This window comes from Myotis brandtii, unplaced genomic scaffold, assembly GCF_000412655.1.
Source record: "Myotis brandtii unplaced genomic scaffold, ASM41265v1 scaffold79, whole genome shotgun sequence".
NCBI lineage: Eukaryota > Metazoa > Chordata > Mammalia > Chiroptera > Vespertilionidae > Myotis > Myotis brandtii.
In genome coordinates this window covers 5,213,375-5,228,338 of record NW_005371173.1, presented here as the reverse complement: position 1 = coordinate 5,228,338, position 14,964 = coordinate 5,213,375, and the positions used below count along the sequence as shown (strand labels likewise).

At 40.3% G+C, this 14,964-nt stretch overlaps 1 protein-coding gene across 1 annotated transcript in view; it reads right to left on the bottom strand.

The window, feature by feature from the left end:
- ACSL3 (acyl-CoA synthetase long-chain family member 3) overlaps window positions 1–4,748 on the bottom strand; it is a 45,412-nt gene extending 40,664 nt beyond the window's left edge. Inside the window, exon 1 of the mRNA XM_014531079.1 lies at window positions 4,726–4,748. The gene's annotated coding sequence lies outside the window, so the exon portion shown is untranslated. The remainder of the gene's footprint in view (window positions 1–4,725) is intronic.
- Between the last annotated feature and the right edge of the window lie 10,216 nt (window positions 4,749–14,964).

Here is a 14,964-nt window from a genome sequence, read left to right as displayed (position 1 = left end):
TCCCGCATTGAACTGTCTTTTTCTTAAGCTGAAAATAACTTTGAAATTTTTTCAGAAAGATCCCTGAGAAATTTCAAAGGACATCTCTCTTTATAAAAGGAGGAAATAAAATTAATTAGATCTATTTGATATGCTAAATTACACAAAAACTTTTGTCTAATAAGAAATAATTATATTGTACTTATATGCACATAGTGTTAAAATGAATTTTCCAGAAATTATATAAAATTCTAAAGAATCTACAATGTCCTGATGTAATTCTAGTTGTTATCTGAAAATACAGTGTTGTAGAAAAAAAGCAAATTTCTTTGCCAACTGCAATGTAATCAGAGATCTTTAACCATGTCATCTTAAGCCTGTCATTTACAGAGTCGTCATATTACTCATACTTTTTTGCAGAGATTCATGAAGAGGACTCTGATACTCTAAAATACAGGTTTCTGATAAGTTTTAAGATCATACCTTTGAACTGGGTGAAAATTTGCAGAACTCTATGAAAAACTGGATTCATAAAACTTCTAACAGTAAGATTAAGACCAATAAGGCTTAATAACAAGACAATGAATCTCTGAGGATTATAATTTTATGAGTTTTTATTTGAAATAGTACTGGTTCTTTAATCTTTCATATTCCAGATATAAGGAAACCTTTTCTCTTAAGCTACCTATGACTTAGAGCAATCTGGTAAATTATATCTTTGTAAGCAGAATTGAAACATTTATCTTTTTCTCCCCACTTGATCCCACCAGAATTTGGAAACTCTCAGTGAGTATTATTTTCATTGCAATATTGTTATTTGCCTAAGTTCAACATAATACAGTGTACTACATAATACAGTGGATCTCACTCTCCCTTATACTAAAGGAAAAACAAAGGATTTTTTTTCCTTTCTAAAACCCTATTAACACAATCTTTAACAACCTTGAAGATTTCAACTCTGACCACTCAACAGTCACTTCTCTATGAATGAAATTAGACTGTACAGCTGAAAATCAAGATCATTAATGCATGTAAGTACTTTCTCTACACAACAAATAACAAGGTCAAAAAATTCTGGACCAGAACATCAGTTAAAGACATTATTAGAGAATTGAGTCATAGCACCATCTGGATTAGATAAATTTTCAGTTCACAACTAGAAAATTTGATGAAAAAATAATAGTTTGGTCTTTTTCTTTTTAAGAAAGCTATTAAATTAGGGGAGGCCAGGGGATTGTCAAGGGCGGGGGAAAAAAAGGAGACATATGTAATACTCTTTGTAATACTTTAAGCAATAAAACAATAAATAAATAAATAAGCAATTAAACTTTTATTTATTCTAACTTCAGAAAATAAAATTTTGGCCCTAAGGACATATATTGGGAGGGAGAAAGGGAAGAAAAGGAAAACCAGAAAGTCTTTGCCATGGATATATTTAGATTAAGAATTGAAAAGCAGCCCTAACCAGTTTGGCTCAGTGGATAGAGCGTCGGCCTGTGAACTGAAGGGTCCCAGGTTCCATTCCGGTCAAGGGCATGTACCTCGGTTGCTGGCACATACCCAGTAGGGAGTGTGCAGGAGGCAGCTGATCAATGTTTCTCTCTCATCGATTTTCTGACTCTCTATCCCTCTCACTTTCTCTCTATAAAAAAATCAATATATATATATACACATATATATGTATGTATATATATATTTTTTAAAGAATTGAAAAGCAGCTGAATAGAACCAACTATCTTTCCATAATCTTCAGTTATCTACTGTAAGCTTTTTTAATCCTTTTATTATAATAACAATAGGACTCTTGAAAAGTTTTCTTGAACCACAAATACAATCCCCAGGACTTCCATAACCCTGATCCATTTTTTTAAACCTCACCCGAAGATATGTCCATTGATTTTGAGAGAGAGAGGAAGGGGGAGGGGGGTGGGGAGACAGAGAAACAGAGAAAGAAACATTGATGTGAGAGAGCAACATCAATAGGCCACCTCCTATGAACGCCCCTATCCAAATGGAACCCACCTCCTATGAACACCCTATCCAAATGGAGCCCACATCCTAGGTATGTGCCCTGACTGGGAATTGAACCTGCAATCTTTCGGTGCATGCGATGACACTCCAATCAACTGAGCCACCCGGCCAGGAGCAGACACTTTTTTTTTTAATCTACATTTATTCCATCTTCCTTTTCCAGATAAAGTCTAAGCCAGATGTTCTTAAAACAAAACAACAACAAAAAACTCTAGGTCTTGGCACAAAATCAAATAGGAAACAGAAAATTGGTCAAGAAAACTTATACACTTTCAGGTTGACACAGAATAGGAATTATAATACATACATGCTGAAGCATACATGCATACACAGACACTAGTCTCTGCTACTAATTACCTTATACAAGTAACTAAATCTTAATTTGCTCACCATTAATGTTGATGGAATTCAGCTAAATCTCTTTTTAAGATTATATTCTACTGATGCCTAGGACTCCCAAATCAATTTGTAATAGTGGCAATCATCAACAATGAAGATTTAAATAACCCTAAGAACCCATTTCTTTCTTTAGTAGAAGGTACTTTTCCACACACACAAATTTTGAGGGAGGGAGGAAAAGTTCCCCTGCTTTAAAAAAAAAAAAAAAGCAAAAACCACTCTATGAGATTTCTAAGGTCCATTTCAAAAGTTCATTTTCCAGCTGACCAGATGGTCACCATAGAGGGTGAATGAACGATGGGTGCAAGATGCTGGGTGAAGCCTTGACTTCCTTTCCATTTTGAATCATTGTCAATGTACTATCTTAACAACAACAAACATACTTTTTAACATACAGTCTAAAAACACTATGGGTGATCTTTCACAGACTTATCCAACAAAGATGAAATGGGTTCAGATCTGGGTTGGGTTTCCCGACAAATAAAGAACTAACTGCTTCAAACAGAAGCGCGCACGCGCACACACACACACACGTTTTAATGCAGTAGGCAAATCTAGTTTCTTATCTTCATCCTGACCTCTGGCATCTATCCTGCCCACACAACTGAAAGGACAAGAGCCTTACCCCAGAAAAAGAAACTGCCAGATGGTGCTTCCTCAAGTAGACAAATGTGTGAAGACTAAGGTCGTCCATTAAAAAGCATCTAGGTCCACTTTTACACACCAAAATTTCTCTTCGCTCTTAGGACTACCAGACTTAACAAATAAAAATACAAGATGCCTAGTTAAATTTGAATTTCAGATAAACAATGAACAAACATTAAAGTACATGTATCCCATGCAGTATTTGACATTTACTCATATACTGAAAAATTACTTGATGTTCACTGGAATTCAGATTTAAATGAGTGCCTTGTATTTTATATATGGTAAACCTATTCCCATGTCCAGTCCACCACCACATGTGAGACGTAATTAGAATGACCAACCATTCCAATTTGCCTGGGACTGAGGCGTTTTCCTAGGACACAAAATTTTCAGCATTAAAACCAGGAAAGTCCCAGGCAAATGGGGATGAGCTGGTCACCCTACAATCAATAATCTCATGGAGTAAGCCAACAAACTGTAGCCTGAGTCCCACCACTAGTCAAGTTTGATCTTTGTCTTTGAAATAGCATTCCTGTACTTTATTTCCACATATGTCACCATTGATCTAATACACAAAACTTATAGTGAGTATAAAAATGAAATGCAGTAGATATAAAGGACTTTGGGAAAACACAAAGGCATTGTGAATGCTAGTCATCAGTATAGCTGGATGGGTACAAAGTTCTGTTTCATGCTGTTTCAAAGCCAACAGGTACTTGTTTTATTTAAATGCTTTATATGATCTACTGAAGGTACTATTTGTTGTAACACTGGTTTAACTGCATATAAAAAAAATGTTCAATAAACTTGCTCCTTTTAGAACCCTGCCAGTAAGTTCTGGGTCTGATGCTGCCCCACCTCCACTTACTCATCATGTAATATGGGACAAGTCCCTAAACACCCCGGCTTCAGGTTCACTGTAAAACTGGGGTGATAATAAATACCAAATAAAACTCCCTTACGAGCAAACAAGGAAAGCAGGTGAAAGCACTCTACATAAACTATAATATACAATGTATGTTTTAATAGTACTTAAAATTTTGTTGTTCATACAAAACCATGTATACTAATATTTTTCTTTTATCTTATGTCTTACACCCGGCCGATAAATACCAAAGTCAATTCAACTGTGTACGCTTACTGAAAGGTCAGGTTCTAGAGACAAACAGACTGGGTATCTGCTCAAATCAAGGGAAATTATGAGAAAGTTACCTGTGTCACTTTGCCATAACACCTTATTCCCATGTCAAAAGCTACTGGAGAAGTACATAGACTATATTAAGAAAACAGACAGGCAAATGCAGTCCTCTGTCTAGGAGGCGGGGGAGAAAGTCACAAAAGCTTGACCATGATGAGTTGACTGGATCCATATATTTCTGGCCAAGGAATCAAGGAGAGGGAACTATATGCAGTAATAACAGTATCTATAAAAATACAGAGATATTCAAGAACAGGGCAATTCAAGACAACACTAAGTACTACAGTAGGTTGATAAATGACCCCAAAGGTATCAGGACCCCAATCCTTAGAACCTAGAAATGTTGCCTTTTTTGGGAAAAGTGTCTTTGCAGGTGTGAATATGAGGAAGCAATTTTGGATTATCTGGTGGGCCCTAAATGTCATCACAAGTGTCCTTACAAGATGGAGGTAAAGTGAGATTTGACACACACAGAGGAGGCGATGTGAAGACCCCGCAGAGGGACTTGAAGATGCTGGCCTGGAAGGCTACAGTGTACCACCGATGCAGCAGTCACAGAAGCCAATGCAATGATGAGAAAAAAATATGAGGGGTATGAATATTGGAAAAAAGGACACAAAATCATCGTTGTTTACAGATAATTGGCTGACAAGAAAAGAAAAACTCAAAAGAACCATCTGAAAACTATCCAACTAGAGGGAGAATTCACTAAGATATCTTGATATTAAGTACACGATAAAAATTTGTAATTGGAAAACGAAAAGGAAAAATTTCTTAGTCACAATAACAAAAGGAACTTTAAACATTTAATATACACACCTTAAACATTATGTGTATTATATATATACACACACATATATATATACTCATACATGCATACATATATACATAGCTACAGAAAAAAAAACTAAAAGACCTTCAAATACGAAAAGACAGACTAGTTCCTGGGTAGAAAGGATAAATATAATTCACCAAAATTAACCTCTAAACCAAATACAATCCCAATCACAAAATCTTACTAGGACTTGGTTACTTGTTTGTTTTGTATGAGTACTTGATACATGAATCCCAAAGTCTATCTAGAAGAAAACATCTTTAAGACTAGCTAATAAAACGTGGAACAAGAATTAGTGCATACTTGCCCAGGAGCTACACCGATTGTCAAAGTAACCTTGAACTTCAAGACTCAGCTGCAGCCTCTACGTGAAGTACTCCTTGGTCCCACAGACAGAGCTAAATGGATCCCTGTGTGCTCCAATTCCTCCCTCCACTCCTGCCTCACACAGAGAGCCATGAAAGAGCACAGAAGGAGAAATCACAAGTACCTTGACATAGTTGAAAGACAGGAAATATGGGGGGATTTAGAAATGCAAATGGAATATAGAAACATGTTGTAGATACAGTGAGACAGGTTTTTAAGCAAGGCATTTGACCAAATTTATTTTTTCAGAATGATTACTTGGGTCACCACAGAAAAGAAACTAGAAAGGAATCCAGGTATGTAGTTATTACAAGAACCCAAGAGAAGAATGAAAAGGTCCAGAGTTTATGGCAGTAGTTACAGAAGCAGCAGGACCAACTGTAGAGACTTTTCTGAGGTAAGACAATAGGATATAGGACGTGTGAATATTATTTTTTTAAATATATTTTATTGATTTTTTACAGAGAGGAAGGGAGAGGGATAGAGAGTTAGAAACATCAATGAGAGAGAAACATCGATCAGCTGCCTCCTGCACACTCCCCACTGGGGATGTGCCCACAACCAAGGTACATGCCCTTGACCGGAATCGAACCTGGGACCCTTGAGTCCGCAGGCTGATGCTCTATCCACTAAGCCAAACCGGCTAGGGCGGATGTGTGAATATTAATCTTTGAAGGTTAATGTCAACATTTCTGACAAGAGATATGAGGAATATAGGAGAAAGAACAGAAACCTCTGAGAGTGCATGTGTAGAGGGTTGGCTACTGTGTATAGCACTGACAAGAATAGAGTTAGGATACTGTCAGAAATACAGGACTAAAGATGTAGACAAAGCTAAAGATGTAGATTTTAGAGTCATCACTGATCTATCCATAATAGAGTCAAAACCAGAAAATGATACAAAAATAATAGCAGTATAAACTGTGCGGGTCCATTTACACATGGATTTTTCAATAAATACATGGGTTTTTCAAAGATACAGTATTGTAAATTTATTTTCTCTTCCTATGATTTTCTTAATAGTATTTTCTTTTCTCTAGCTCCCTTTTTGTAAGAATACATTATGTAATACATATAACATACAAAACATGTGTTAAACAACTGTTTATGTTACTGGTAAGACTTCTGGTTAATGGTAGGCTACTGGTAGTTAAGTTTTGGGGGAGTCAAAAGTTTTCTGAGGATTTTCAACTATACCCTAACAATCCCCTGTCAAGTTGTTCAAGAGTCAACTGCATATCCTATATAATAAAAGCCTAATATGCTAAGTGTCTGGTCATTCAGTTGGCCATTCAACCAATCAAAGCATAATATGCTAATGATATGTTAAGGCTGCTCAACTGCTCGCTATGACATGCACTGACCACCAGGGGGCAGACAGTCAACTGGTTGACCAGTCGCTATGACATGCACTGACCACCAGGAGGCAGACGATCCCACGGTTCCTCCCGGGCTGGCCAACCTCCCACGTCTCTCTCAGGCCCCAAATGTGCACTGGTGGGGTCCCTCGACCTGGCCTGTGCCCTCTCGCTATCTGAGACCCCTCGGGGGATGTCGGAGAGCCAGTTGCGACCCGAGGGCGGAACAACCAGTCACTATGACATGCACTGACCACCAGGGAGCAGATGCTCAACACAGGAGCTGCCCCCTGGTGGCCAGCGTGCTCCCACAGGGGGAGTGCTGCTCAGCCAGAAGCCGGACTCACAGCTGGCAAGTGAAGCAGAAGCCTCTCGCACCTCCATCACAGCACTAAGGATATCCGACCAACGGCTTAGGCCCATTCATCAGTCGGACATCCCCCGAGGGCTCCCGGACTGCGAGAGGGCGCGGGCCAGGCTGAGGGACCCGCCCCTTGCGTGCATGAATTTCGTGTACCAGGCTCTAGTTCACTTATAAAATACTAGAAGCCCAGTGCATGGATTCGTGCACATTGAAAGGAAATTAACTAGAAGAAATATTTTAGAGGCGGGGAGGAACAGAGGGAGATTGCCCAGCCAGGGAGGGACTGCGGGAGGGCTTCAGGGCATGTCCGGCCCGTCGCGCCCAGTCCCAATCTGCCAGACCCCAGCAGCAAGCTAACCCACCGGTGGGAGTGTCTGCCCCCTGGTGATCAGTGTGCGTCATAGCGACTGGTCGAACAAAGAGTCAGACATTTAGCATATTAGGCTTTTATATAGAGAGATAAGGATTAAGGACAGGCTATAAAAGCCAGCTAAGAAAGGTAAAGAAGCCAAAAGAAATGTCCTATAAGCCATGAGGACATTGTCAGAGGCTACAGAGAAAGGGACAAGTGGTGATATTAAAGTACAACAAGCAGTTGTACTGAAACAATCCATCATATTTTCTTGCCTTCTTGATCACATAATTTTTAAATTATATCTGTACATATTGCTCAACCTGCTAGCTATTCAAATACATACTTTATCAACAGTGAGTCTGCTCTTAGAGAATTCCTGTGCTCCCACTAATAAGTGCATACTGGTCATTTTGATGTCACGTTGTTGGCCTTCCAAACCTTCCTGGTATTGTACTCACATCTTTCAACTCAATTTAACAAACATTTACTGAGTATCTCACATCTATTTTTGTGCTAGGTGACAGAGATGCAAAGACTGAGTCATTCAGCAAACATAAGTATCTTCTATATCAGTGGTTCTCAACCTTCTGGCCCTTTAAATACTGTTCCTCATGTTGTTACCCAACCATAAAATTATTTTCGTTGCTACTTCATAACTGTAATGTTGCTACTGTTATGAATCGTAATGTAAATATCTGATAGGCGACCCCTGTGAAAGGGTCGTTCAACCACCAAAGGGGTCACGACCCACAGGTTGAGAACTGCTGTTCTATATGCTGGGCACTGGGTGACTAAAGCACAAATATCCCTGTCCTCATAGAGCTGTCTTTTCAGTGGAGGGATGCATTACACACAGCTACTCTGCCCCCAAAAAAGCCCAAAAGGAACACATTATGTTTTAGACCAGTGGTCGGCAAACTGCGGCTCACGAGCCACATGCGGCTCTTTTGGCCCCTTGAGTGTGGCTCTTCCTAAGCCTTAGGAGTACCCTAATTAAGTTAATAACAATGTACCTACCTATATAGCCAGTTTAAAAAATCTGGCTCTCAAAAGAAATTTCAATCGTTGTACTTTTGATATTTGGCTCTGTTTACTAATGAATTTGCCGACCACTGTTTTAGACTTATCTAAAAAGACAAGACAGCAAATACAATTATCATTTTATCAAGCAATTTGAAATTAACAAGAAACACAAAACTAATTAATTACCTATAGTTAACATGCCTGTCCTCTGGCTTCATACAATACAAATAAATATTAACTTAAACATGCATACAGTCAGCTCTCAGTTATCTGTGGGTAAACTATCCAGGCACCAAGAGCAATTCTCTAACACTGACTCATGTTTCTGGGTTTTATCCCTTGCAAACTTCTACCATGTAATCTTCTAACACATGATATAGTGTAAGAACATACGGTTTAAGACTTTCACAAAGTAATTCAAATATTACACATGCCAGTTTTACTATGTCCACCATTTTTCAAATGAACTCCCAGAGACACATCCCTAAATCCAATACATTTCAATTCATTTCCCAGAGCCAAGTCACCAAAAGCTCTTCAACCCCATTCCAAATTTAATTCACCTCTAAAGCTGCCTCCAAGCATGAGCCTAGCTTTTATCTACTAGCTTACCTTCTCAAAATTCTATGGATCACAAGACACTTTGGTAAAAACTATTGGCATTCCAAACATGTGCTCCTTAAGTATTGTGTATATATACTATTGTTCTAGCATTTTGTAAATACCACATTGCATGCATAAAATATAGAGATTTTTTAAAACAAGAAATACAACTTCTAACATTTTCTCCCAGCACCCAGAGATGGGTTGCATGCACACCCAAGAGCACATGTACCCTATAAGACAGACATCATCCTTATCCAAAGAAATTGAAACTCGGAGGTTAATTTGCCGTGGTCACAAACTAGAATGAGAGAACCAGATTTGAGGATTCAAGCAATAGTGTTGCACCAAGCTCAAGCCCACTGTCACTCCTCTGGACCACACCAACCTCTCCTTATACTGCCTTCCCTGACCTCACTCCCAGCCAGCTACTGCTTCCCACAACTCCCCACACCTCCCTCAAAATGCTGTTAGAGAGAACAGATATTCTTTTTATGCCTCAGAAAGTGATATACAGACTAAATATTTTGAATTTCTAAGGAAGGCACTATGTTGTCTAAACAGGCATCAGCCTATATAAGTCAGACCGAGTTCCAGAATAAATGATGAATACAAATTCTTAGATTCTAACACATGAGCAATACGGAAAGTTACATAATGCAAATGGAAAATGATTCCGTGATTTTGATCCATGTGATATAGTTTCAATTAATGTTAATTCTGTTTACATTAAAATTATGTCAAGTAAAGTGCTCAAATTAATTTATTCTAGTTTTCTTTGGAACTAAAATAAATTCCTCACCTCACCCTTCCCCAAAACAGGAGGTACAAGTCCAGAGATCAAGTCAGTCTCCGAGGGGAAGAGAAGGTTTCTGGCTGTTTTAGTCTTACAGTAAAAAACAAAAGCCAAAGTCAAGGTCCAGAATGAAGATCACTGCAGTGCCAATAAAAGTAAAGTACAAATAAGAAACTTCTGTGGTTGAAGTAGGAGAAGCAGATCATAACTCTGGTGAGCAAGAAAGTATTACAGACAAGGAAACTGAGCTCCAACAGGCTAACGGGCAGGGACAATGCCACACTGCCAGGCCTGCTGTGCACAGTGCCACACGGCAGTGCCCACCGACAGCCACAGCAGCAGGGTTAGAAACAACCTGGGCCAGAACCCAAATGCCCTTCCTGTATCAACTCAGAGCCCACATGGCTCTCTTCACCTGCTGGCTGCTCAGTCTAGGGCAGTGGTTCTCAGCCTTCCTAATGCCGCAACCCTTTAATACAGTTCCTCATGTTGTGGTGACCCCCAATTTCATTGTTACAAATTGAACATAATTAAAGCATAGTGATTAATCACAAAAACAATATGTAATTATATATGTGTTTTCCGATGGTCTTAGGCGACCCCTGTGAAAGGTTCGTTCGACCCCCAAAGGGGTCGCGACCTACAGGTTGAGAACCGCTGGTCTAGGGCCTTCCATTCCTAGGACCTTCAATCCATTCAGTAGTTACTTTCTGAGTTGAAGGAAGCAATAAATAAATGAGTTTATGCCAGGACTTAACTGTGTTTGCTTCTCTCCTGGGATGATTTATCCTCACAGCTTCCCTGGTCCCTCAAAACAGTTGATGCCTCAATTTTACCCGTCAATCCTGCTCTTGGACATCCCCATTTGAGTACCTTCCTCAGACTCAATTCTTCCTTCAAATCCAGCCTATTTCTCCTTTTTGCTCAGCTGACCTTTCTCTGGCTATTCTGCCCTCTGTATTGCTCACTCAACATTAACCACATGCTGTATCCATCTTCATACAGCTTAAATACTCTTGTCCTTAGGTGATTAATGTTTCCCAGTCCCTTCTAAATGATGTATGCTTTTATTTATATAATGGTTTTGCTCACTCACCAGATTCAAAATACCAGAAAAACAAAACCAGAGGCACAGGGAAACTTAGAAGTGGTAATTGTTGCACAGATGTAGGCATGTCCAAATTCAAATTATAGAAGTGCAGATTTTATTATATCAATTAAAGGATAGAGAGAGGAGGAAGAAAGAGAGAGAAGAAATGCTTTGGTAGTATGGTGTTCTAAAAAGACTATCATGAGTGAACTAAAACTGGGCTGATTTTTATAGGAATTGAAAAGTTCTTGGCAATTTTTTGGAAATTGCTCAGGGCTCCAAGATAAGGTACTGATTTGTATCAGGTCAGTCACAGGCCTGTCTCCTCTATTACTATAGAAGAGGTGGCCCTCCTCCTAGCCCAGCGGTTCTCAACCTGTGGGTCTCGACCCCTTTGGGGGTTGAACGACCCTTTCACAGGGGTCACCTAAGACCATCGGAAAACACATATATAATTACATATTGTTTTTGTGATTAATCACTATGCTTTAATTATGTTCAATTTGTAACAATGAAAATACATCCTGCTTATCAGAAATTTATATTACGATTCATAACAGCAGCAAAATTACAGTTATGAAGTAGCAAGGAAAATAATTTTATGGTTGGGGGTCACCACAACATGAGGAACTGTATTAAAGGGTTGCGGCATTAGGAAGGTTGAGAACCACTGTCCTAGCCTGTGGAACTTTGTACTAACAAGTAACACTTTCCTCAACTATATTCAACCTCTCCCTCTCAGCTCACACTTTCCCAGTTACTAAATCCAATGATGGTACTCAATTTTCCTCTCACAGGCACACTCCACAGTATTAACCGCTTCCTCCCCCCTTCCTCCCCGTGGCTGCAGGGACACCTGCTTCTGACTGTCCTCTCACTTCCCTGGCCACTCCTCAGGTCTCTTTGCAAAGGCAGCCTCCTCTCCCCAGCTCCATCCCAGGCCTCCTCCTGTTATTAGTCTAGTCTCTGCAAAGGCAATCTCACTCATGCCAGGTTTCAGCCATCACCTCTACACTGATGGCTCCAAAATGGTAAACTAGTGATCACCCGAAATCTCATTCATCTCCTTCTCCCTCCCCTATATCATTTATCGCCATGTCTGAGACTTTACCTCTACATCTCCATTTTCTCAATATTTGTGCTCATGATATAAGGCTATTGAGAATCAAATGGGCTAACATGATAGTACTTTGAAAAAGGGGAGAAAAACAACACTTAAATCTGAGTATTAGTATTCATTAAATTGAAACCTTGAAAGCAAGGACTTTCTCAAATTCATCTTTTTATTTATTCCCCATGGCACACCTAGCACACTGCTTTGCATGCAGATGGCCTTTAGTAAATGTATTGCAATAAATTATTTGTATTGGCTTAATACATGTTCAACTGAAATATTCACATATTAAACAGCTTACATTTCCCAAATCATGTCATCATTTTTATCTCCTAAGAGGTAAGAATCACTTTGTAAAGTATAAACTATACTGGATACTTTTGATAATGATGTAGCTTATCTCAAGTTAGAAAATCCTGTCACCTTTTGGGGCCTGGCTTCCCTGAAAACATCCAAATCCCATCCTCAAGTCCAAATCTCACATAAAGACTCTTGCTTCCCAAAAGTTCACTTTGAGAGGGGAAAACTTACGCATTACAGAAATATTTAAGCTTTAAGCACCCTGAAGGTAGGCAGAATGACTACTTGAAAAAGTTCCCTATCTGATTTTCATATCTTTCAATGTGAGTGACATTCTGATTAGGAACAAATACTGCTCAAAGGTTCTCAAACTCATTAGGTACCTTTAATTATAGCCTCAGAATGCAAGATTGTCATTCCAGTAAAATCTCACCACATCAGTTCAAATAACTGCCTAGATTTCCATCTAACTCGCAATCCTCATTATAATCTTCATTCACACACTATTTTTCCTTCACTGCACATCCTAACTTGTACTTGTATATTTATTCATATGATTTGTTTCATGTCGTTTTTCTGGTTTCCTCGGTGACGTCAAGGATCACACCAATCCTGTTCACTACTGTATCCCAGCACCTTACATGGGGCCTGACACACAACAGGAGTCAAAAGGCTCTCGCTGATTAATCAAATGAGGAATGAACTAATTATTTAAGCAGCAGGGAAGCACATAAACAATAAGAACTTGAGGCTTTGAGATCTGACTCCCCAAAACCAGACAGGGCATGATTTTCCCCATAATTTGTCCATCTTTCATTTCTTACATCTTTCTTTCAGCTCAGCTTTAAATCATCCAGTCCAAATGTCTTACCAATCCAGTACCTGAGACCCAAAGACACTAGGTGACTTGTCACATCAACCCTTACATACAATGGACCTCTCTGCCCTACACCCAACAACACTGCCATCCCAAAGAATTAATTCTTTTTGTAGAAGAAGAGAGAAACCAGGAAAAGCCTGACAGAAACTGCCAGAGTGACTACTAATGCCAGAGAAGCCTTACTAATCCATAGGGTCAGAACTGCACAGGAAGATGTCAGAAAACAAAAGAATAAAGTCTGTGAAACAGACTCCCATGTCACAACACCTCTTCCTAGTAATAACCTTCTGAAACACTTGAGGAGCAACTCAGCAGCACCCTTCAACTCTGGGCACCAATCTGGGGAGACAAAAAGGTTGTCATGATCATGAAACCTAGTTCTCCTGACCATCCAAACAAAAATCCTGCTGTGGCAACTATTCAGCCAGCCCCAAGGAAGAGGCAGCCGAATCCTATCCTAGCCTATCCTATTCTATCCTATATCCTATCCTGTATAATAAACCCTATATAATAAAACCCTAATATGCAAATCAACCAAACAGCAGAATGACTGGTTGCTATGTCACGCACTGACCACCAGGGGGCAGATGCTCAATGCAGGAGCTGCCCCCTGGTGGTCAGTGCGCTCCCACAGGGAGGGGCACAGCTCAGCCAGAAGCTGGGCTCAGGGCTGGCAAGCACAGCTGCAGTGGCAGGAGCCTGTCCGGCCTGCAGCGGAGGTGGTGGTAAGGAGCCAGGGAGCGAGGGGTCCCAGACTGCACAGCTGAGGGACCCCCCACCCCACCCCACCCCCCAGTGCACGAATCTCATGCACCGAGCCTCTAGTATAATGGTAAGAGGTGAGAGCTCTGTATGTTTAGACAGGATACTCTGAATCCCGGCTTTTTTTCTCACTTGCTGTGATCTGGGGCAAGTTAACCTACCCAGACTGCAGTTTTCTCCAGCTGTAAAATGGGGATAACCACCAAGAGGATTGTTAACGATATAAAGACACCATGCATAAAGCTCTTAGTACAGTGCCTGGCATATTATAAAGGCTCAATAACTGTCAGCCGCTTGACATTTTGTTCAGCTGCAATCACTTTCACAAGGCCTGTTCCCTCTCTAGCTTCCATATAATTTTAAAGACGTTGTTCCGACCAGGCTATTTTTGAGGGGTCGTATATACAAGTAGAGCACTTTTTTTTTTTTTTAACCAAACTGGGCAAACCAGTTCAATGACTCACTGCCTGGGGTTCCTCATCTATGAAACGGGCCTGAGGATAGCACCTACCCCCAGAATTTCTGGCAGCGAGCACGCCCTCGGTGCTACCCATCCTATTGCTGGTATGTAATTAAAACGCACTCAGGGAAAAGAAAACCAACTCTCTCTCTCGACCCCAAAACACCGATCCGTCTTCATTCCAGTCCCATCACCACAGATCGTGGCCAGAACAAACACTAAGGTCGATCCACCTCACACACCCAATTTCTTCTCACACCCGCAGCAAGACACCCCCACCCACCCCTCCACCAAGGCTTTCCGAAATCGCGGACTCAGTTTCCTCCCAGGGACCGCGCCAGAGCCCATCCATCCCAGTTATCAGCCCCCACCCCACTCCGCCCCGCCCCCACGGGGCTGGGAG